Source organism: Salmo salar, chromosome ssa14, assembly GCF_905237065.1.
Source record: "Salmo salar chromosome ssa14, Ssal_v3.1, whole genome shotgun sequence".
NCBI classification, from domain to species: Eukaryota; Metazoa; Chordata; class Actinopteri; order Salmoniformes; family Salmonidae; genus Salmo; species Salmo salar.
This window is the reverse complement of record NC_059455.1, coordinates 39135267-39159873: the sequence shown is the minus strand read 5'-3', so window position 1 is coordinate 39159873 and position 24607 is coordinate 39135267. Positions and strand designations below refer to the sequence as shown.

General features: G+C 52.6%; 1 protein-coding gene across 2 annotated transcripts in view; it reads right to left on the bottom strand.

Annotated features, from left to right (window-relative positions):
• Nucleotides 1-24607, bottom strand: part of LOC106569546 (serine/threonine-protein kinase STK11) — a 76236-nt gene that overhangs the window by 12971 nt on the left and 38658 nt on the right. The window contains exon 11 of one of the 2 annotated variants that reach the window (XM_045694355.1): nucleotides 22552-22654. The exons of the other annotated variant lie outside the window; for it this stretch is intronic. The gene's annotated coding sequence lies outside the window, so the exon portion shown is untranslated. Of the gene's footprint in view, nucleotides 1-22551; nucleotides 22655-24607 lie in introns of those variants that run through there. 2 annotated transcript variants of the gene reach the window in all.

The following is a 24607-nucleotide window of genomic DNA, read 5'->3' as shown; positions in this document are numbered from 1 at the left end:
AGAGAGAGAGAGAGGGGCAGCGAGAGAGAGAGGGGCAGCGAGAGAGAGAGGGGCAGCGAGAGAGAGAGAGAGAGAGGGGCAGCGAGAGAGAGACATATGCCGTTCGCATAGTCTGGTTTTGCTCAAGATGCTGCTCGCTATTAATATTGGCCTGCTGTTATTCGCTCGCTTTTCGCCATTAATTATTATTCATTATTATTATGTCACATATTAACACATACGCCGCACATACACATATGCTTCCACACCAACACATACGCCGCCCACACGTCTGCCCGTTACTGCCCGCACATATCTGCCTGCTACGCTGCCCAAGACATATTATCTGCCTACGCTGCCCGTTATTCGTTCAGAGGCAGCTAGAGACAAAGGAGAGAGAGAGCGAGAGGCAGCGAGAGAGAGAGCGAGAGGCAGAAAGAGAGAGAGCAAGAGGCAGAGAGAGAGAGCGAGAGGCAGAGAGAGAGAGCGAGAGGCAGCGAGAGAGAGTGCGAGGTAGCGAGAGAGAGAGCGCAGGAGAGCGAGAGAGAGCGCAGAGCGCAGTCAGCGAGAGCGCGAGAGGGCAGCCACAAAGAGAGCGCGAGAGGGGCAGCGAAGAGAGCAGAGGCGCGAAGAGAGAGCGAGAGGGGCAGCGAGGAGAGCAGAGGGCAGCAGAGAGAGCGAGAGGCAGCGAAAGAGAGAGAGGGGCAGCGAAGAGAGAGAGAGGGCAGCGCAAAGAGAGAGAGAGAGGGTGAGCCGAAAGCGAGAGGGGCAGCTAAAGAGACAGTCAGAGTAGAGGGCAAGTTTAAGAGCAGAGACAAGCGCGCAGCTTAAAGAGAGAGAGGTTGGCAGCGAGCGAGCGAGAGCGAGGGGCAGGCGAGGAGCGAGAGGGGCAGCGAAGAGCGAGCGAGAGGGGCAAAGCGAAGCGAGCGAGGAGAGGGGCAGCGAGCGAGCGAGAGAGGGGCAGCTTTAAAGAGAGCGAGAGGGGCAGCGAAGAGAGCGAGAGGGGCAGCGAGAGAGAGAGAGAGGGGCAGCGAGAGAGAGAGAGAGAGAGGCAGCGAAAGAGAGAGAGAGGGCAGCGAGAGCGAGCGAGAGGGGGAGAGAGAGATGGGTCACGCGCGGTGGATATTATTCGGGGGCGCTTGGTATAGATCACGCGTGATACGAGGCGAGAGAGAGAGTGGCAAAGCGACGGATGCGGCCAAGCACAAAGAGAGAATGCGAGTATTCGAAATGCTGGGGCAGACTTGCTGCCAAGAGAGAGGAGCGCGAGAGAGAGGGCAGTCGAGAGAGAGCAGCAGAGAGAGTCAGCGAGAGAGAGGTCGCGAGAGAGGCTAGCGAGAGAGAGAGCGAGGCAGCGAGAGAGAGAGAGTGCAGCGAGAGAGAGAGTCAGCGAGAGAGAGAGGCAGCGAGAGAGAGAGAGAGGGAGGCAGCGAGAGAGAGAGAGGCAGCGAGAGAGAGAGGCAGCGAGAGAGAGAGAGAGCAGCGAGAGAGAGAGAGAGGCAGTTCCGAGAGAGAGAGAGGCGAGAGAGAGGGGCAGCGAGAGAGAGAGAGAGAGGAGAGAGAGAGGGGCAGCGAGAGAGAGAGAGAGAGAGAGAGAGAGAGGGGCAGCGACAGAGAGAGAGAGAGAGGAGAGAGGGGGCAGCTAGAGAGAAGAGAGAGAGGGCAGCGAGAGAGAGAGAGAGGGGGCAGCGAGAGAGAGAGAGGGCAGCTAGAGAGAGAGAGGGGGCATAGAGAGAGGGGCAGCGAGGCGCCAGCGAGAGAGAGGGGCATAGAGAGCGAAAGAGAGAGGGCAAGCGAGAGCGAGCGGAGAGAGGGGCAGCGAAAGCGCGAGAGAGGGGCAGCGTTTAAGCTAGCGAGAGAGCGCTGCCAAGTGTTGTTCGAGTGAGAGTTGAGAGTTTGAGCAGGGCACCTGAGTGACAGTGCTGCCCATACATATGTTTGCTTACATATGCTACTCATATTCGCTCACCTGCCGTCGCTATATCGCCTGGTTTCGCATTCTCGCCGATATTCGATCCACCGCGCACAGGCCGAGCCTGCATATTATCGGATGCCCGCACATACGTCGTTACGCCGCGTGCCGCCAGACATATTCCGCGAGCGTTTCACATTCGCCCGATAGCATGTTTGGCGCAGCGGTAGGCGAGAGAGACGTGCGAGAGACGCTAAAGAGCTGCGCGCGAGAGAGCGCGAGAGAGAAGCGCGAGAGAGAGCGCAGCGAACACAGAGAGAGCGGCGGCAGCGAAGAGAGAAAGCAGGCAGCGAGAGAGAGAGAGAGAGGCTAGAGAGAGAGAGAGGCAGCGAGAGAGAGAGAGGACAGCTTAGAGAGAGAGAGAGGCAGCGAGAGAGAGAGAGAGGCAGCGAGGAGAGAGAGAGGCAGCGAAGAGAGAGAGAGAGGCAGCGAGAGAGAGAGAGAGTGCCAGAGAGAGAGAGAGAAGAGAGAGTAAAGGAGAGAGAGGCAGCCAGAGAGAGAGAGTGGCCATGAGAGAGAGAGGCAGCGAGAGAGAGAGAGGCAGCGAGAGAGAGAGGGGCAGCGAGAGAGAGGGCAGCAAGAGAGAGAGAGAGGGGCAGCGAGAGAGAGAGAGAGAGAGAGGGGCAGCGAGAGAGAGAGAGGCAGCTAGAGAGAGAGAGAGGTAGAGAGGGGCAGCTGAGAGAGAGAGAGAGAGGGCAGCTTGAGCGAGAGAGAGGGTGCAGCTTGAGCTTAGAGAGAGAGGCAGCTTGTTTGAGCGAGAAAAGAGAGAGAGGGTCAGCCACGCGAGAGAGAGAGTGCATATGTTCGAGCAGAGAGAGTGTTTGTTTGTTTGAGAATGTGCCAGTGCTGTGTTTATGTTTGTTTGATGATGCTGTTTGTAAATGAAATCAAACAAGCCAAATGTTAGCCAAGTTTACGTGTTTTAAGAAAACACCAGCCTGTTGAGGGCAGCTATGTTTGTTTAGAGTGTTTGCAGCCATGACAGTTGTTTGAGAGAGACATATAGCGCCTGCTAGAGAGAGAGAGAGGGGCAGAGAGAGAGAGAGAGAGGGGCAGAGAGAGAGAGAGGGAGGGGCAGAGAGAGAGAGGGGCGTGCGAGAGGGGCAGCGAGAGAGGGGCAGCGAGAGAGAGAGAGGGCAGCTTAGCAGAGAGAGAGAGAGGGCAGCGCAGAGAGAGAGAGAGAGCAGCGAGATGAGAGAGAGAGAGAGGGGCAGCGAGAGAGAGAGAGAGAGAGGGGCAGCCGAGAGAGAGAGAGAGGAGAGAGAGGGCAGACAGAGAGAGAGAGAGAGAGAGAGAGAGGGGCAAGGCGAGAGAGAGAGAGAGAGAGAGAGAGGAGGGGCAGCGAGAGAGAGAGAGAGAGAGGGGCAGCGAGAGAGAGAGAGAGAGAGGGGGGGGCAGCTAGAGAGAGAGAGAGAGGGGGGCAAAGAAGAGCGAGAGCAGAGAGAGGGGGGGCAGCGAGGCCGAGGGGCAGCGACAGCTGAGGGGCAGCGCAGAGAGAGAGAGGCAGGGAGAGAGAGGGGCAGCTTGAATGGAAGCAGAGGGGCTAGACGCTGCGAGCAGCGGTATAGAGCTTCTTGTGCAAAGCTTGGCGTGTAGCGAGCTTGAGAGAGAGGTGCGCGTTAGAGAGAGAGAGGGGCAAAGAGAGAGAGAGAGAGAGATGAGTAAGAAGAGAAGAGGAACCGAGAGAGAGGGGATGATGCTGCTCGACAGAAAACTACAGACAGAAGCCGTAAACTACTGACACATGAGCCGCGGGTCAGTTCGTTATTGACCGATCGTGGGTCAGCAGCTTATGCCCGAGTGCAGCTGGGCAGCGAGAGAGGGGCAGCCGTGCGATCGAGAGACGTTGTGCACAGGGATGCGGCTGTGACACATATGCCGGAGCGTAAGACAGAGGGGCAAAGCAGAGAGAGAGGGGCAAAGCAGCTGAGAGAGAGAGAGGGGCAGCAGAGAGAGAGAGGAGAGAGGGGCAGCGAGAGAGAGAGAGAGAGGGGCAGCGAGGAGAGAGAGAGAGAGGGGCAGCTTAGAGAGAGAGAGAGAGGGGCAGCAGAGAGGAGAGAGAGAGAGAGGGGCAGCGAGAGAGAGAGAGAGGGGTCACCGAATACAGCGTCGCACACACAGAGATATTTGCGCGTTCTGATTATCATACGCTGCCCACATTGGCCCGCCCGTTCGGTTCACATTGGCCATGCCGTTCCCATTATTATCTATCGTTCCGCCCGTTCCTGTATACACATTATTTACCGTACGTGTCGCTTTCCGTCTATTATCCGTTTAAGCCCGATTATTCAAGATGCCCGGCACACATTCGTTCTGCCCGCACACATTTTCCATGCCGTAGCATATTATTAGTGAAACATTATTATTATTATTGGTTACGCGACATTGCCCGCTATTACCCGTCGCCTAACGCATTACATTATTACACTGCCCAATATTATTACGTTACGTTCGCCCACATTATTACGCCCATATAATATTTTCGTTCATTCTACTGTTGCCCGTTCGTTCGCTCTTAGCGCCCGCGTTCGTTTCGTTCCTGTTCTCTGCCCGTTCGTTCATACCGTTTGCTCGTTCTGCGCCGCCTGCTCTGCCATTACGCCGCCCTTTGCTCCGTTATTATCTGGCGCCGTTCATATTATTCGCGCACGCCCGCTATTGTTATTCCGCGCCGCCCAAGATATTCGTTCATTATCTGTGCCGTTCATTATTATCTCATGCGTCGCTCAAGACATTATTATTCATGTGCCGTCTACATTATTATCTGATACGTTCACATTATTATTCATATGTCCCGGCATTATTATTCATGCTGTTCATATATATGTCCATGTTGCTCAAGAGATATTTAGTGCGCCAGCCAGAGAGCTGGTGCTTGTTGCAGAGAGTTTGAGGCAGCTTGAGAGTGTTTGTTTGAGTGGCAGTTTATATATATGCCTATATATATTCATGCTGTTTATATATATATATTTGCATGTTTATATATATATTTGCATGCAGAGAGAGTTTATACAGAGAGAGTTTATATTTCACGTTTATTATTTATATATTTCAGCCAGACAGCGAGAGAGAGTCAGCGAGAGAGGAGAAGTCAGCTTAGAGAGAGAGAGTCAGCGAGAGAGAGAGAGTCAGCGAGAGAGAGAGAGTCAGCGAGAGAGAGAGTCAGCGAGAGAGAGAGAGTCAGCCGAGAGAGAGAGAGAGAGGCAGCGAGAGAGAGAGAGAGGCAGCGAGAGAGAGAGAGAGGCAGCGAGAGAGAGAGAGAGGCAGCGAGAGAGAGAGAGAGGCAGCGAGAGAGAGAGAGGAGCGAGAGAGAGAGGGCAGCGAGAGAGAGAGAGAGGCAGCGAGCGAGCGAGAGAGAGGGGCAGCGAGCGACACGAGAGAGAGGGGCAGCGAGTGAGCTTAGCTGAGGGGCAGGCGAGCGTAAGAGGCGTAGAGGAAGAGAGCGAGCTTGAGGCAAGAAAGCAGCGAGGCATGAGGCCAGCGAGGAGAGAGAGGGGCACAGCAGAGAGAGAGAGAGAGAGGGGCAGCGAGCGAGAGAGAGATAAGTGAACAGCTGAGAGAGAGAGAGGGGAAGAGAGAGGGCAGCGAGAGGGCAACGAATGAGAGGGCAACGAGCGAGACAAGCAAACGATTAAGAGGCAACGAGCTTCAGAGCTGAGCGATGTAATGTTCGTTCGTTATTATTCCGCACCACATGCCGCCCGTCTTTATTATTCGGTTATTCGTTACGCCGCCTGCTCGCTACGTCGCCCGTTCGTTATTATCTGCTATTCACCATTAATACATGTCGCCCGGTTCACATTCACATGCCGCCCGTCCGCTACGCCGCCCATTACGCTGCCCGTTTACACATACGCTGTTCGTTCGGACCATCGCCTGCCCGTTCGTTCGAGGGGCAATGAGCTTGAATGAGAGAGAGTACAAGAGCCCAGCCGAGAGAGGGAAGCAATGCAGCAGAGAGAGATAGCGTTTGAGAGAGATGCTGTGCTTGTTTCAGAGAGGGTTGTTGTTTGAGAGAGTGCTGTTTGTTTCAGAGGGCAGCCAAATGCAGAGGGAAGTGTTTGTTTGCAGAGAGATCTAAAGGGTGCTTGAGCCAGAGAGAGAGAGGTAAGTGTTTAAGTTTATTTAAGAGGGCAGCTTGTTTGTTTGCATGTTTCTGTTTCAGAGGAGGTGCTGTTTGTTTGAGAGTGCGTCGTTCATATATTGCTCGTCAGCATATGCGCCGCCTGCCCGTTATTACATGCGCCGTTCAGTTCGCCATTATTACATGCGCTTCTGCCCGTTCGGCATACATGCATGCCCGTTCATTACGTGCGCCACCTGTTCACATACGATGCGCCGTTCGTTGCTATTCGGCATATGTTCGTTCGCTATTCACACATGCGCCGTTCGTTCACATGCCGCCCGTTCATTACGCACGCCCGTTCACATATGCGCCCCGCTCACATACGCCGTTGTTCACATACATATCGTTTGCCCGCATATGAGCAGCGCCTGTTCGCATATTACTGCCCGTTCACACATGCGCCGTTCTGCCCGGCACATATGTTGCCCGTTTGCCACATGCCTGCTCGCCATATGCCTGCCCGCATACATGCGCCCCGTTCGCTACATGCCGCCTGCTCGATGCGCCGTTCTTGCTCACATGCGCCGCCCGCTCGGCATATTGTTTGCCGAGAGGGCATGAGCGAGCGGGGCAACTGTTTGGAGTGGGCAACGAATGAGAGTGGGCAAATCTAGCTAGAGGGGCAACGAGCGCAGAGGCAACGAATGAGAGGGGCAACGACGAGAGGGGCAATTAGATGAGAGGGCAACGAGCGAAAGAGGGGCAACGAGCTTAGAGGGGCAACGAGGCCAGAGGGGCAACGAGGAGAGAGAGCGAGCGAGAGGGGCAATAGCGAGAGAGCGAGCGAGAGAGGGCAGCTGAAGAGAGAGAGGGGCAATGAGCGAGAGGCAATGCAGAATGTTTAGGGATGGTTGGGAGAGCTTGAAAGAGGGCAGCCAGCTTAGAGAGAGAGGGGCAGCTGACAAAGAGAGAGAGGGGCAATGAATGAGAGAGAGGGCAGAGAGTGAGAGAGTATGGGCAGCTTGAAGAGAGAGAGAGGGGCAGAGCTAGAGAGAGAGGGAAGTACAGTGAGCTAGAGAGAGAGGGCAGTTTATGCGCAGAGAGAGGGCAGCAGCTGAGAGAGAGAGGGGCAGCTGAGGCTGAGCCAGCAGAGAGGGGCAGCCATACCCAAGATGCCAAAAACCGTTCGTTCGTTCACATACGCGCTGCCTGCTCACATACGCCGTTGCTTCTCCACATGTTGCCTGCTCGCATATTATCGTGCCTGCCCGCTATTACTTTTTGCCCGTTCGCGATATGATGCCGTTCGTTCGCCATGTCGCCCGTTCACACATATATCGCCCGTTCGCTATACATAACGCCGCCCGCACATATTATGATGCCGCCCACCACATACATACGTTCACCATGAGGAAGGGAAAGAAAATGTGAGAGGGGCAGCGAGAGAGAGGGGGCAGCGAGAGAGCAGAGGGGGCAGCTTAGAGAGAGAGGGGGGGCAGCGTAGAGAGAGAGGAAGGAACAGAGAGAGAGGGGGCAAAGTAGAGAGAGAGGGGGGCAAAGAGCTGAGCGACAGCCAGCGAGAGAGGGGCATGAGCGAGAGAGAGGGGGCAGCTTGTTTAGAGAGAGAGAGGGTGTTAGCCGAGAGAGAGAGGGGCAGCTTGAGCGAGAGAGAGGGGGCAGCGAGCGAGAGAGAGAGGGTGGCAAGTTTAAACAGAGAGAGGGGTGAAGAGCGAGAGAGAGAGGGGGCATGTTAGAGAGAGAGAGGGGGGGCAGCGCAGCGAGAGAGAGAGGGGGGGGCAGCAGCGAGACAGAGAGGGCAGCCGAGCGAGAGAGAGAGAGGGCAGCTACGAGAGAGAGTAAGCAGCCGAGCGAGAGAGAGAGAGGGCAGCCATTTGAGAGAGGGCAGCAGAAAATAGAGAGGAGAGGGGCAGCGAGGCCAAGAGAGAGAGGGGCAACAGGCGAGAGAGAGAGGCAGCTGAGCAGAGGAGAGAGGTGGGCAGCGAGCGAGAGAGAGGCAGCGAGCGAGAGAGAGGCAGCGAGCGAGAGAGAGGCAGCGAGCGAGCGCAGGGGGGCAGCGACGAGCAAGCAACGAGCGAGAGGGGCAACGAGAGCGAGAGGGGCAACGAGCGGGAGGGGCAACGAGCCAGAGGCAAACCAGCGCAGAGGCAAATCTAGCGAGAGGGGCAACGAGCGAGAGGGGCAACGAGCGAGAGGGGCAACGAGCGAGAGGGGCAACCAGCGAGAGGGGCAACGAGCGAGAGGGGCAACGAGCGAGAGGGGCAACGAGCTTGAGAGGCAACGAGCGAGAGGGGCAATCTGAGGCGAGAGGGGCAACGAGCGAGAGGGGCAACGAGAGAGCTGAGCGAGAGGCAGCGAGCTGAGAGAGCGAGCTAGGAGGGGCAGCGAGCGAGAGGGGCGTTTGCTCATATTATTCAGCATATTACGCCGTTCGTTCGCTATTACGCCGCCCGTTCATGCCGCCACCACCTGCTATTCGCTCACATATTCAAGATGCCTGTTCGCATATTACATACGCCGTTCGCTATCGTTCGTTCACATTATTGATGTTATTCGGCATATTACGCCACATATCTGCATTTGCCCGTTCAAGATGCCGTTCGTTCACACATATTAAGTGTTTGAACAGAGAGAGAGGGCAGCGAAATGCAGAGAGAGGGCATGTGTTTGAGCCGAGAGAGGGCAGCTGTTTAGCCTAGTGCTGTTTACTTGTCGAGAGAGGGCAGCTTGTTTAGCGAGCGAGAGAGTATGCAGAGGCTAAGAGAGAGAGAGGCAGCAGCCGAGAGAGAGAGAGGGCAGCGAGCGAGAGAGAGGGCAGCTTGTTTAGAGAGAGGGCAAATGAACAGAGAGAGAGGGCAGCCATTGAGTTATTACACACCACGTTCACACATACTATTATTTCGCTCGTTCACATACATATGACGCCCGTTCGATCGCCCGTTCACATAAGATGCGCCGCCCGGCACATGCACGCCCACATTACGCCGTTCGCACATGCGCCGCCCACCATTCAGTCTGCCCAAGACGCCGTTCCTGCCCAAGATGTCGTTCGTTCGCTATTACGTTCGTTCAAGATGTTCGTTCAAGATGCCTGCCTTACATACATGCCGCCCGTTCGCATGATGCCGTTGTTCGCGCCGCCTGCCTGCGCCCGTTCATTATTACGCCGCCCGCCCGTTATTACGTCGCCCGTTCATGCCGCCTGTTCGCCATATTGCCTGCCCGCCACACATACATGCGCCAGTTTGCTCGCGATATGATGCGCCGTTCGCCCGTTCGTTCATCTGCCCGTCTCGCCCGTTATTCGCGACATGCGCCGTCGTTCCAAGAGAGGGCAGCGCAGAGAGAGGCAGCTTGTTTGTTTAGAGGAGAGAGAGGCAGCTGTTTGAAACAGAGAGGGCTGTTTCAGCTGCAGAGAGGCAGTTTTGAGAGATATTCTAGAGAGAGGTGCTGTTTCTATATATTTGAAAGAGGAGAGAGGCAGCTTGTTTGAGAGATGTTGTTTGTTTAGAGAGGTGTTTGTTTGAGAGTGCTGTTTCTGTGCCAGAGAGTGCGTGTTTAAGAGAGAGGGCGTTTGTTTGAGAGGAGGGAAGGCGACCTGCAGAGAGGAAGCAGCTTGTTTAAGAGAGGGCAGTTTGTTTCAGAGTGCCACTTGTTTGCACCCAGAGTGGCAGCTTGAGCAGAGGCAGCCTGTTTATATGCCAGCTTGTTTGGCATATATATGCCAGCCTGTTTGTATATATATATAGAGTGCTGCTTGTCTATATATTTCATATATATATATATATATATATGCTGTTCAGCCTGTTTATGCTGTTGTTTCATATATGCCGTTGTTTGGACATGCCGTTCTTGCTCGCATATTATTGCTGTTCGTTCGTTCACATACGCTTCAGTTCCGTTCGTTCGCTATTACATGTCGCCCGCCCGTCTTTGCCATTACTTTGCCGCCCGCCCGTTCACATACGGCGATGCGCCGCCCGTTCACACATGTGCCGCCCGAACCGGTTCATTACATACACACATTGCTACGCCGTTCGTTCACATTATTATTGCCGCCCGTCTACGCCGCCTGTCTATTCTACATATATACATGTTGCCTGCTCACATATTATTATTCGCACACATATATATACGCCGTTTGCGCCCGTTATTATTATGCCGCCTGTTCACATATTATTAACATTACATATGGTCTGTTCGCTGCATACACACATGTCGCCTGCCCGCCATACATATACACGCCGTCGCTCACACATACATGCCGCCCGCCTGCTATGCAAACAAATGTTCGCATACATATACATGCTCTGCTCACATACAGGCATGAGTGAGAGAGAGAGAGAGGCAGCGTAGCGAGAGAGAGGGGGCAGAAAGAGAGATGGCATGTGCGAGAGGGGCAGCTGTTTGAGAGAGAGAGTAAGCAGCGAAATGAGAGAGAGAGGGCAGCTTGTTTGAGAGGGCAGCAAGCCAGAGGGCAGCAAGCTTGAGAGGCAAATGAGCGAGAGAGGTGCTGTTTGAGCGAGAGAAAGACAGCCAGCCGAGAGAGAGGCAGCGAGCAGAGAGGTGCTGAGTTGAGCCCAGAGAGTGCTGTTTGTGCCTGAGAGACATATATGCTGTTGTTTGCGGAGTGCTGTGCCATTTGAGAGACAATGCCACTTATGTTTGAGAGAGATGCTGTTGTTTGTTTCCAGAGATGTGCTATGCTGTTTATATATATATATATGCTGCTCTGTTTCATATATATGTGCTGTTTGTTTACATCGCAGATGTGCTGTTTACCATATCGTTATATATAAAGTGTTTCTGTTTGCATCGTATATGTGCTGTAGCTTGTTTAGAGACAAGAGGTAAAGTGTTTGTTTAAGAGACAGAGAGGGGGGTGTTTACTTGGAAAGACGAGAGGTGTTGTTATAATGCAGAGACAGAGAGGGGCAGTTTGAATGAGAGACAGAGGGTTGTTTGTTTACATTTATATGCTGTTTGCAGACAGAGGTGCTGTTTGTTTGAGACGATAAAGTGTTTGTTTATATCAAGAGGGGGCAAAATGTTTATATATCGAGAGAGGAAGTCGTCTGCTCGCATATGCATGCTCGTTTTATATTACGATGCGTTCGCCGCCCACATACATCGCCCGCACATACATTTGCCGTTCACACCTGCCCGCTACGCCGCCCGGCATTATTCGCCCGCCACATTTCGCTCACACATCGTCTGGTCTGCGTCGCTCATATTATCTGATACCGTTCTGCGACATTCATGCACGCCCGTTATTCATCGTTTGCTATTGCCCGTTGTTCACATTACCGCCGTTCACATCGCCCGCTATTGTCCGTTACTGCCGCCCACATATTACATCGTCTATTCTATACCGCCCGCTATCTGTCTATTATTGCCGCCCGCTATCTGTCTATGCCGCCCGTTGGTCTGCTCATGTCGTTCACATTATCTGTTCATCAGTTCGCCATTGGTCTGTTCACATGTCGTCTGGCATTATTCGTTCACATATCGCCTACATATTCCGTTGCTATTATCGTTCAAGACATCTGTTCAAGAAGATGCTGCTCGTTCGCTTTTTTTATTATTATTATTTACCGTTCACCCGCTATTACTAATTCGCCACATTTCGCCCGCGATACCGTTCACAATACGATGCCCGTTCTGTTCACATATTACGCGTCGTTCGTCTTTAAGATCGTTCGTTCGCTATCTACGTCTGTCGTCATTACATCGTTCGCCCACACATAAGAGAGAGAGAGGGCAGCAGCTGAGAGAGAGAGGGGGCAGTTATAGAGAGAGAGAGGGGGCAGCGAGCGAGAGAGACAGAGAGGGGGGCAGAAACAGAGACAGAGGTGGAAGAAAAGTTTGAGCTTATGAGACAGAGAGGGGGCATGCAGCAGAGACAGAGAGGAAGAAAGAGCTGAGAGACAGAGGGGGGCTAAAATGTTTGAGAGACAGAGGGTAAGCTTGTTTATCAGAGAGGGAATGCCCGTTCGCATATTATGTGCCGTTCGTTCGTTATATTACACATGCCGCTCGCGATGCTTGCTCATTATCGCCATTATCGCCCACATGCCGCCCATGGCTACGCCGCCCGTTATTCATGCCGCTCGCTATTCGTCGCTCAAGACACAATGCCGCCCGTTCATACATACACACACATCGCCTGCTCGGCATATTACATACATGCGCCGTTCGTCTACATGCCGTTGTTCGGCATATGCCGCGCCTGCTCGCGAGCGCCGCCTGCCCGGCATATACATATTGCCGTTCGTTCGCATACACACATGCGCCGCCTGCCCGCACATACACATACATCGCTCACACATACGCGCCGTTCGCCCGCCATTATTGCGCCGTTCGCCCGTTATTACATGCAACGTTCGTTCGCTAGCATATTGCCCGTTCACAGGTTACATGCGCCGCCTGCTCCGCACAGAGAGAGGGGCAGCAGCGAGAGAGAGAGAGAGAGAGAGAGGGCAGCAGCAGAGAGAGAGAGAGAGAGAGGGGCAGCGAGCAGAGAGAGAGAGGAGAGAGGGGCAGCAGCCAGAGAGAGAGAGAGAGAGAGGGGCAAAGAATGAAAGAGAGAGAGAGAGAGAGGGCATGAATGAGAGAGAGAGAGAGAGAGAGAGGGCAAAGAATGAGAGAAAGAGAGAGGAGAGAGAGAGAGGCAAATAATGAGAGAGAGAGGGCAGCGAGAGAGAGAGAGGGCAGCCAGAGAGACAAGAATGCAGACATATATATATATGTTTGTTTCGCATATACATATGCCTGTTTCAAGTATACATGTGCCAGCCTGCCTGCATATATATATATATGCCAGCCTGCTCATATATATGCTGTTGCCTGCACATATATGTGTTGCTCATATATATGTGCCGTTCGCATATATATATGCCTGTCAGCATATGTTTGTTTGCAGGCTGCTCTGTCAAGAGTGCTAAATTATATATAATGTTTGGCACTACATATATGCCAGCTTGTTACATATATATGCCGCAGGTTTGAGAGGCTATATATTTATATATATATGCTGTTTGTTTATGAGTGCAGCCAACAGAGTGCTGTTTGTTTAAGAGAGGCAAGCTTGTGCCCAGGAGAGAGATATGTGCTGTTTAAATGATACAGCTGTTTGAGAGTGTTTGTTTATGCTGTTTGTTTAAGAGGGAAGTGTGAAATGAGAGGCAAAGAGCGAGAGGGCAGCTTGAGTTTGAGAGGGGCAGCTTGAGCTTGAGAGAGAGAGTGCAGCTTGTTTGAGAGAGAGAGAGGGCAGCTTGTTTAGAGAGAGAGTAAGAAATGAATGAGAGAGAGAGAGGGCAGCTTGTTTGAGAGAGAGAGGGCAAATGTTTATATATATAAGAAATGTTTGAGAGAGGGCCAGCGTGTTTAAGAGTAGAGAGAGGTGCTGTTTGTTTGAGAGAGAGAGTGCCAAGTTGTGCGAGAGAGAGAGAGGAGAGAGAGAGAGGTGGGCAGCAAATGAGAGAGAGAGAGGAGAGAGAGAGAGAGGGCATGAGCAGAGAGAGAGAGAGAGAGAGAGGCAGCTGAGCGAGAGAGAGAGAGAGAGAGAGAGGCAGCGAGCTGAGAGAGAGAGAGAGAGAGAGAGGCAGCAGCGAGAGAGAGAGAGAGAGAGAGGGGCAGCGAGCGAGAGAGAGAGAGAGAGAGAGAGGGGCAGCGAGCGAGAGAGAGAGAGGAGAGAGAGAGGGTCAAAGAGCGAGAGAGAGAGAGAGAGGGCTAGCGAGCTTAGAGAGAGAGAGAGAGAGAGTGGGCAGAATGAGAGGGGCAGCTTAGAGAGAGAGGGGCAGCGAGAGAGAGAGGGGCAGCGAGAGAGAGAGGGCAGCGAGAGAGCGAGAGAGAGAGGGCATGCAGAGAGAGAGGGCAAAGAGAGCAAGAGAGAGAGGGGCAGCGAGAGAGAGAGGGCAGCATGAGCTTAGAGAGGGCAGCGCAGAGAGAGAGGCAGCCAGAGAGCGAGAGAGAGTGGGCAGCGAGAGAGAGGGCAGCCGAGAGAACATGCCAGCCTGCATATATGTCGTTATTGTCTGCTACATGCGCTGGCACATACATGTTGCCTGCATACCTGTTATGCGCGTTTCATATTACATGCCGCCCATGCCGCTGGTTCGCCTGCTACGCCGCCCGCTATTATCTGTTGAGCGCCGCCCGTTATTATCTGTCGCCATATGCCGCTCGCTATTGTTCGTCGCCAAGATATGCGCCGTTTATTCGTTTGCGCCGTTTGTCTGTTTGCGCCGCTCAAGATATTCAGCCGAGGCTGCGCGCCAGAGCCTAATGAGAGAGGGCAGCATGAATGAGAGAGAGGCAAAAGAGCGCAGAGAGAGATGGGCAGAGAGAGGGGCAAAAACAGAGAGAGAGGGGCAGCGAGAGAGAGGGGGCAGCGAGAGAGAGAGAGGGGCAGCCAGCTTGTTTAAAACAAGAGAGGCACGAGAGAGTGAGAGAGGTCATTTAGAGAGAGAGAGAGGCAGCGAGAGAGAGAGAGAGGCAGCGAGAGAGAGAGGAGAGAGAGGCAGCGAGAGATGTTTCAGAGCATATTTAAGAGCATATGCCGTTTGCGACATATTCATATTTCATATATGCCACCTTGCTCTGAAGAGTGGCCAAATGAACAAAGAAGATGTTTGCTCATATACATATGCCGTTCTGCCTGCACATGAGCTGCCTGTTCACACATACATGCGCCGTTCATGCTGCCTGCTCCACACATGCCGCCTGCCCATGCCTGCATGCATGTCTGCCCGCTGTTTCAGCCCAGCATATATGCCAGCCATATGCATGTTTGTTTCACACATACATGTGCCAATTGTTCATATGCCGTTTGAAGAGCGCCGTCTGCTCACATATGCCGTTGTTTCACATATGCCGTTTGCTCGCTACATGCGCTGCTTCGCGATGCCGTTTGCTCGTTACATGCCGTTCGTTTCACATATACATGCTGTTTGTTATGCCGTTTTGTCGTTATTCGCCACGATGCCGTTTGCGCCCAAGAGAGCAGAGAGGCAAACAGGCTAGAGAGAGGAGAGAGAGGGGCAGCTGCAGCGAGAGAGGAGAGAGAGAGAGAGAGAGAGAGAGAGGCATGAGCCAGAGAGAGAGAGAGGGTGCAGCTTAGAGAGAGAGAGAGGGCATGCAGCGAGAGAGAGAGAGAGAGAGAGAGAGGGGCAGCAGAGCGAGAGAGGAGAGAGAGAGAGAGAGAGAGAGAGAGAGAGGGCAACACGAGAGAGAGAGAGAGAGAGAGAGAGGCAAAGAGCGAGAGAGGGGGGGCAGCTGAGCTTAGAGAGGGGCAGCCAGCTTGAGAGAGAGAGAGGAAGAAGAGTGAGAGAGAGGGGGCAAAGAGCGAGAGAGAGGAGGGGGCAGCTAGTCAGAGAGAGAGAGGAAGTGCTGAATGAGAGAGAGAGAGGGGGCAAAGAGCGAGAGAGAGAGAGTGGAAGAATGGAGCTAAGAGAGAGAGGGTAAAACAGCTTGAGCGAGAGAGAGAGAGGCAGTTTGTTTAGAGAGAGTAGAGTGCTACAGCTTGAGCCCAGAGAGAGGTTGAGTTCACATACATGCCATACTGCCGTTTCGTTATTCACATACATGCCGCCCACACATATGCCGCCCGCATATTCGCCACATGCCGCCCGCACACATGCCGCTCACATATTCACATGTGCCGTTCTTGCATGTCGCCCGCACATACATGCTGCCCGCGATGGTTCTACATGCCGTTTCGCTACGTGCTATTCAGATGTTCATGATGCCGTTTGTTGCCTATTATATTTGAAACCCAGAGAGGGGCAGCTGAGAGATTTCCAGCGTGAGAGGGCAAAGAGAGATTTGTTTATATGTTTGTGAGAGCCTGAGCAGGGGAAGGGAAAGCTTATGTTTGTTTGAGTAAAGCAGCGAGACATATATATGCAGCGAGAGAGGGCAATGTTTGAGAGGGCATGAGAGGGCAGCGAGCCTAGAGAAGAATGGAGGCCGAGAGAGGCAGTTTGTATAGAGAGGCAGCCTAGAGAGAGTGCTGTTGTTTAGAGATATGATAACACGAAAGATGCATGTTTGCTCGATGCATGTTTCGTTCACATATGTGCCGTTTGCTTCCAAGAGTGCCGTTTGTTCATATTATATGCCTGCGCCCACCTGATACTGCCGCCCGTTATTTTAAGATGCCGTTCGTTATTCCGCGATGCTCACCATATCTGATGCCAGCCTGTTCAAGATGCCGCCCTGTTCTTAAGATGCCGTCTGTTTGCGATGCCGCCCGTTCATGTTTGCCCAGACGCCAGCCAATATGGCAGCTTGTTTGAGAGTGCTGTTTGTTTAAGAGAGATGCTGTTTAAAGTTCAGAGTGTGCTTGTTTATATATATGTGCTAAAAATGTTTGCGACATGTTTGCTCATATATATGTTTGTTTATATATATATGTTGTTTGAGCCTAGAGAGAGAGGTTGTTTAAACAGAGAAGAGTGTTTGTACCAGAGAGTGGCTGTTTATGAGAGGTTGTTTTGTTTCAGAGAGATATGCCGTTCTGCTCACACATGCTGTTCGCCCGCTACATACGCGCCGTTCGCTCGCTACATGCGCCTGCTCGCCACCATGCCCGTTCACACATATTGCTCGGCCCACATATTGCGCCGCCTGCCCGCATACACATGCCGTTTGCCCGCTACACATGCGCCGCCCGCCCGCATACATACGTTCGTTCGCGACACACATCGCCCGTTCATGCCGCCCGTTCACATATTATTGCCCGTTCACACATGCCGTTCAGCGACATATGCGCCGCCCGTTCGCGATGCGCCGCCCGTTCAGCATTTCGCCCGTCCACATTTGCCCGTCTTTGATGCCGCCCGTTCGTTATTATTGTTGCCTGTTCAAGACATGCCAGTTCACATTACGCCGCCTGCTCGTTACGTTCGTTCAAGATGCCGCCCGTTCGTTCAAGATGCTCACCTGTTCACATATTGTTCATGTTCAATTATTGTCGTTCGTTCGTTCATGTTCATACTGCCTGCTCGCACCATATTCATATACGCCGTTTGCCTGTTCGCGATACGCCGCCCGTTCGCCCGCGATATTTATCTGTTCATGCCGTTCGTCTGCCGTTCGTCTCTATTATTCATGCTGTTCGTAGTTCATGCCGTCATTGCACCATGCCGTTCGTTCACATATCGCCGTTCGTTCATGAGACATAAATGCCCGTTCTACATATTATCGTTCGTTCAGACGCCGTTCGTTCGCATGGCAGCCAGCAGAGGGGCAGCCGCAGCGAGAGAGAGAGAGAGAGAGAGGGGATGAGAGAGAGAGAGAGGGCAGCTTAGCGAGACAGAGGGCAGCTGCGAGCGAGAGAGAGAGGGGGCAGCTGGGATGAGAGAGAGGGGCAGCTGAAATGGAGAGAGAGAGGGGCAGCGTAGCGAGAGAGAGAGAGGGGCAGCTGAAATGCGAGAGAGGGGACAGCGAGCGAAGTGAGAGAGAGAGGACAGCTTGTTTGAGAGAGGGGTAAGCTAGAGAGAGGATAAAGAAAATGCAGAGAGAGGCTGATTAAAGAGAGAAGAAGAGAGGCATGCTTACAGAGGAGTTAAGAGAGAGGGCATGTTGAGCGTATATATATTTTGAGTATATATATGCGAGAGAGAGAGTAGAAAGAGAGGAGAGAGAGAGAGGGGCAGCAGCTTAGAGAGAGAGAGGCAGTACAGAAGAGAGAGAGAGTGGGCAGCGAGGCCAGAGAGAGAGAGGGCAGCAGAGGGGCAGCGAGCAGAGAGGGCAGCGAGAGAGAGGAGGCATTAAAGACAGAGAGACGCTGTTAAACGGCGTGAGGAGCCGTTTATCGATCGTTCATGCCGTTGTGCTTATGCTGTTGTTTGACATGGAAATTTCCCGCCCGGTGCTTCAGGAGTGCCGCCAGTTAGACTAGTGTTATGCGTCTGGCGATGCCGTTCGTGCTCATGCCCCAGATGCCTGCTCTGGTTATCTGTTTTGTTCACATATTTCGCCGTTCGTTCCGCGCATACGTCGTCGTTCGTTGCACGATGCCCGTCGTGCCCTATTATCACATATCATAAGTTCGTTCGTTGTATCTCATTTCATACATTATTTTCGCCCTGTTCCGTTCGGCTTATCTGGGCTATTATTATTATTGCCCGTTCGCTCCGTCGTCTATTCTGTTATCCGCCCGTTCACATTATTTGCCCGTCTGCATTCAGTATATATTGCGCGTCCGGTTATATTCATTGTCTACGTCGTTCGCTATTATTTATGTAGGTACATATAGAGCGGTTTGTTTATATTTAAGCATGCGCTCCGCATATCTTGCGCTGCCAGCAAAGAGAGCAGCAACAGAGAGAGCAGGGAAGAGAGAAGAGAGAGAGAGAGCAGAGAGAGAGAGGGGGGCCAGCGAGAGAGAGAGAGAGAGGCAGCAGAGAGAGAGAGGAGCGAAGAGAGAGAGAGAGAGAGGAAGCAGAGAGAGAGAGGCAGCAGAGAGAGAGGGGCAGCAGAGAGAGAGAGGCAGCGAGAGAGAGGGCAGCGAGAGAGAGAGGGGCAGCAGGAGAGGGAGGATAGAGAGAGGGGTAGCGGAGAGGGCAGCGAGAGACGAGGGCAGCGAGAAGCCGAAGAAGTTAGTGGCGAGAGAGAGAGGGCAGCCGAGAGAGAGAACAGCGAGAGGGCAGCCAGAGCGAGAGAGGCAGCTGAGAGCTAAGGCACAGGAGGGCAATGACGGCGATTGCCAGGGGCTGTTTGACCATGAGGGGCAAGCAGAGGCAAAGAGTATGAGCGCGAGAGATAATGACGATAGAGAGAGGACGAGAGAGAGCAGCGAGCGAGAGAGAGAGAGAGAGAGAGGGGAAGCGAGCGAGAGAGAGAGAGAAGGGGCAGCAGCGAGAGAGAGAGAGAGAGAGGGAGAGCAAGAGAGAGAGAGAGAGAGAGAGGCAGAGAAGAGAGAGGGAAGGAGAGAGAGAGAGGGCAGCAAGAGAGAGAGAGAGAGAGGAAGAGGGCAGCGAGCGAGAGAGAGAGAGAGAGGGGCAGCGAGCGAGAGAGAGGAGAGAGAGGGGCAGCGAGCGAGAGAGAGGGGCAAGAAAGAGAGAGAGAGGGCAATGAGCGAGAGAGAGGGCAGCGAGCGAGAGAGGGGAAAGAGCTGAGAGAGAGAGCAGAGAGAGAGAGGGGCAGAGAGCGAGAGAGAGAGGGGCAGCGAGCGAGAGAGAGAGAGAGAGAGAGAGGGAGGAGAGCACGAGGAGAGAGGGCAGCGAGAGGCAGCGAGAGAGAGAGAGGGGCAGCGAGCAGAGAGAGAGGGCAGCGAGCGAGAGAGAGAGAGAGAGAGGGGCAGCGAGAGAGAGAGAGAGAGGGCAGCGAGCGAGAGAGAGAGAGAGGAAAGGGCAGCAAGCAGAGAGAGGAGTTGAGGAGAGAGAAACGGTGCTGCCAGAAAAGAGGCAGCAAAGGAGAGAGAGAGAGGAGACAAGCAAGAGAGGAGAGAGAAGAGAGCGCAACGAAAGCGCCAGCTCAAGCCAGCACGAGCCCGAGAGCAGAATGCGCGCGGCAACGAAGACAGGAAAGCGCGATGAGAGCGAAGCGCAGAAGCGAGAGAAGGCAAGCGCGAAGGAGGGACGCAGCGAAGAGAGCAGGCAGCGAGCAGAGAGAGCGAGGCAGCGAGAGAGAGAGAGGGGGCAGCGAGAGAGAGAGAGAGAGGGGGCAGCAGAGAGAGAGAGAGGGGGCAGCGAGAGAGAGAGAGAGAGGGGGGCAGCGAGAGAGAGAGAGAGAGAGGGGGGCAGCGAGAGAGAGAGAGAGAGGGGGCAGCGAGAGAGAGAGAGAGAGGGGGGCAGCGAGAGAGAGAGAGAGAGGGGGGGGCAGCGAGAGAGAGAGAGAGAGAGAGAGAGGGGGCAGCGAGAGAGAGAGAGAGGGGGCAGCGAGAGAGAGAGAGAGAGAGGGGCAGCGAGAGAGAGAGAGAGAGAGAGAGAGGGGGGCAGCGAGAGAGAGAGAGAGAGGGGGCAGCGAGAGAGAGAGAGAGAGAGGGGGCAGCGAGAGAGAGAGAGAGAGAGAGGGGGCAGCGAGAGAGAGAGAGAGAGAGAGGGGGGCAGCGAGAAGAGAGAGAGAGAGAGAGAGAGGGGCAGCGAGAGAGAGAGAGAGAGAGAGAGGGGGGGCAGCGAGAGAGAGAGAGAGAGAGAGAGGGGCAGCGAGAGAGAGAGAGAGAGGGGGGGCAGCGAGAGAGAGAGAGAGAGAGAGAGAGCAGAGAGAGAGAGAGAGAGAGGGGGGCAGCGAGAGAGAGAGAGAGAGAGGGGGCAGAGAGAGAGAGAGAGAGAGAGGGGGCAGCAGAGAGAGAGAGAGAGGGGGGGCAGCGAGAGAGAGAGAGAGAGAGGGGGCAGCGAGAGAGAGAGAGAGAGAGGGGGGCAGCGAGAGAGAGAGAGAGAGAGGGGGGCAGCGAGAGAGAGAGAGAGGGGGGCAGCAGAGAGAGAGAGAGAGAGGGGGCAGCAGAGAGAGAGAGAGAGAGGGGGCAGCAGAGAGAGAGAGAGAGAGGGGCAGCGAGAGAGAGAGAGAGAGGGGGCAGCGAGAGAGAGAGAGAGAGAGGGACAGCGAGAGAGAGAGAGAGGGGGGCAGCGAGAGAGAGAGAGAGAGGGGGCAGCGAGAGAGAGAGAGAGAGGGGGCAGCAGAGAGAGAGAGAGAGAGGGGGGGCAGCGAGAGAGAGAGAGAGAGAGGGGGCAGCGAGAGAGAGAGAGAGAGGGGGGCAGCGAGAGAGAGAGAGAGGGGGGCAGCGAGAGAGAGAGAGAGGGGGGCAGCGAGAGAGAGAGGGGGGCAGCGAGAGAGAGAGGGGGGCAGCGAGAGAGAGAGGGGGGCAGCGAGAGAGAGAGGGGGGCAACGAGCAAGAGACAATATCCTCCATGCAGCCCACTCCATCTAGACCAGTGTGAGTCATCCCTATAACACATTAATACAGAGACTGCTGCATATCCGACCAAGTAGCACTGCAGTGTGTGTGTGTGTGTGTTTTATGATTGCTATTGGATTGTGTTCTAATGCAGTTGTGCGTTGCATGTGTGTGAACCTCAGTCTCTGGGAGGATGCCTGGGGAGCAGTGGTGTGGTAGAGATGACTCAGAGAAGCCTTGAATCAGTTTCTCTCATTTCCTCCCTTCCCTTCCCTCCACTCCACTCCTCCCCCCTGCTTTCCCAGTCTCCCTCCCTTCCCTTCCCTTCCCTCCACTCCACTCCTTCCCCCCTGCCTTCCCAGTCTCCCTCCCTTCCCACAGCCCCTCCATTCCCACACAGGTGGACCGGTGAGAGTAAATGCTTTTTGCAAGAGTGCTTAAAATATCACACCTACACAGGTGTGTACAGTTGTGGCCAAAAGTTTTGAGAAGGACAAATATTAATTTCCACAAAGTTTGGTGCTTCAGTGTCTTTAGAGATTTTTGTCAGATGTTACTAGTGAATACTGAAGTATAATTACAAGCATTTCATAAGTGTTAAAGGCTCTTTTTTTTTACAATTACATGAAGTTGATGCAAAGAGTGAATATTTGCAGTGTTGACCCTTCTTTTTCAAGACCTCTGCAATCCGCCCTGGCATACTGTCAATTAACTTCTGGGCCACATCCTGACTGATGGCAGCCCATTCTTGCATAATCAATGCTTGGAGTTTGTCAGAATTTGTGGGTTTTTGTTTGTCCACCCGCCTCTTGAGGATTGACCACAAGTTCTCAATGGGATTAAGGTCTGGGGAGTTTCCTGACCATGGACCCAAAATATCGATGTTGTGTTCCCCGAGCCACTTAGTTATCACTTTTGCCATATGGCAAGGTGTGCCATCTTGCTGGAAAAGGCATAGTTCGTCACCAAACTGTTCCTGGATGGTTGGGAGAAGTTGCTCTCGGAGGATGTGTTGGTACCATTCTTTATTCATGGCTGTGTTCTTAGGCAAAATTGTGAATGAGCCCACTCCCTTGGCTGAGAAGCAACCCCACACATGAATGGTCTCAGGATGCTTTACTGTTGGCATGACACAGGACTGATGGTAGCGCTCACCTTGTCTTCTCCGGATAAGCTTTTTTCCGGATGCCCCAAACAATCGTAAAGGGGATTCAGAGAAAATGACTTTACCCCAGTCCTCAGCAGTCCAATCCCTGTACCTTTTGCAGAATATCAGTCTGTCCCTGATGTTTTTCCTGGAGAGAAGTGGCTTTTTTGCTGCCCTTCTTGACACCAGGCCATCCTCCAAAAGTCTTCGTCTCACTGTGCATGCAGATGCACTACCACCTGCCTGCTGCCATTCCTGAGCAAGCTCTGTACTGGTGGTGCCCCGATCCCGCAGCTGAATCAACTTTAGGAGACGGTCCCGGCGCTTGCTGGACTTTCTTGGGCGCCCTGAAGCCTTCTTCACAACAATTGAACCGCTCTCCTTGAAGTTCTTGATGATCCGATAAATGGTTGATTTAGGTGCAATCTTACTGGCAGCAATATCCTTGCCTGTGAAACCCTTTTTGTGCAAAGTAATGATGACGGCACGTGTTTCCTTGCAGGTAACCATGATTGACAGAGAAAGAACAATGATTCCAAGCACCACCCTCCTTTTGAAGCTTCCAGTCTGTTATTCGAACTCAATCAGCATGAGAGTGATCTCCAGCCTTGTCCTCCTCAACACTCACACCTGTGTTAACAAGAGAATCACTGACATGTTAGCTGGTCATTTTGTGGCAGGGCTGAAATGCAGTGGAAATATTTTGGGGGGATTCAGTTCATTTGCATGGCAAACAGGGACTTTGCAATTAATCTGATCACTCATCATAACATTCTGGAGTACAGGCAAATTGCCATCATACAAACTGAGGCAGCAGACTGAAAATTAATGTGTGTCATTTTCAAAACTTTTGGCCACGACTGTACACGTACACACACACACACACACAGTTATAGTTGATAATAATAAAAAATAATAAAACTCAGTTTAGTTTGTTAGCTTTCAGACCTGAATTACTAGTTTATTTACTTTTAGAAAAACACTCCTTTAAATTTGTTTCTATTATTTTGTTTATTTTTAGTGTTATGGACAGAAAGTAGCAGCCATTTATGTGATGAATAGTTGTTTTTCGGGGTGTCACTTCTTGCCACTGGTGGGCAGAAATATATACGGTGATGGGTTTTTTAAATTAGGGCTGTCAAACGATTAAATCGAATTAATGGCATTAGTTCACCATAAACACAAAGGTTACGAACAGAAAGCCATTGATGCTCCCAATGTTGAGTAGGCCCAGTGGAGGTCCTAGACCATTTCAACTGGGGAGGCCAAGCTGGGGCCAGTTGTACTGTTAGAGGGGCCAGTTACATTAGACGTTATTGTTGTCATATCGTTTTCTTCACTGCATTGCAGGCATTAGCAGGCAAAAGACCATGTTCATAATCATTAGTGTTCCGCGTTGCCACTGTCTAATAACGGATGTAAAAAAAGAACGATAGGAAAAATGTGTTATGTAAAAATGATTTCATACTCCACATTTAGGGGGGCCACAAGGGGGTCCACAATTGTTGTCACAGGGGCACTGCCCCCCCCCCCAGAACTGCTAGTGAGTAGGCCTATCCCTCTTATGATTGTTCTTGAAGTTTAAACGCACACACACACACACACACACACACACACACACACACACACACACACACACACACACACACACACTTAAAGCATTCTAAATGAGTGACTGGGGGGGAAAAAAATGTAATTGGCACTATGGATAAAAAGAGCTTTTAAAACTCCAACCAATGTTAGGAAAATACTGTATCATATGTACTGTTCAGATAACTTTACACATACAGTCCTACACATTCTCCCACCCACACCCTTTAACTGGGTGAGTTCGTTTTGCATGGACTGGTGCACTGGGTAGGTGGAGTTCGCACATTTTAGACCATTCAATTGGTCCTTAAGAGAAATCTCCACCCACCCGGGGCCATGCAAAACGAACTCGCCCACTTACTCGCGCTCTCACACACAATCATACACACCCCACTCTTGCATATGCAGCCTACCTTTAAAACTGATCTTTGAGTAGCCTATTGCCTTTTCAGTTCTTCCTTTGCCATCTAAATTAGTGCAAAGCCTAGTCAGTGGTCAAGTTCTCAGTTTGCTAGCTAGGTAGGTAACATGACTAGCTAGCTAAACCAATGTAGTTTTATGAAACCCAAAAAATTGCATCTCGTGAGTAGTTTAAAACAGCCAACGACATGCGCACGAATCCGTAGCAGAAAGAAAGCGCCCCGGTAATATTGGGCTTAACTTTGACATGACTTTGGCTAGAGGCACGCGGTCTTCAGCGCTGTAAGATAATCAAGGACAACGACCACCCGAGCCACTGCTTGTTCACCCCACTATCACCCAGAAGGCGAGGTCAGTACAGGTGCATAAAAGCTGGGACCGAGACTGAAAAACAGCTTCTATCTCAAGGCCATCAGACTGTTAAACAGCAATCACTAACATAGAGAGGCTGCTGCCAATATACAGACTGAATTCTCTGGCCACTTAAATAAACGGACTTAATAAAAAGGTATCAGTCACTTTAAATAATGCCACTTTTAAATCATGTTTACATATCCTACATTACTCATCTCA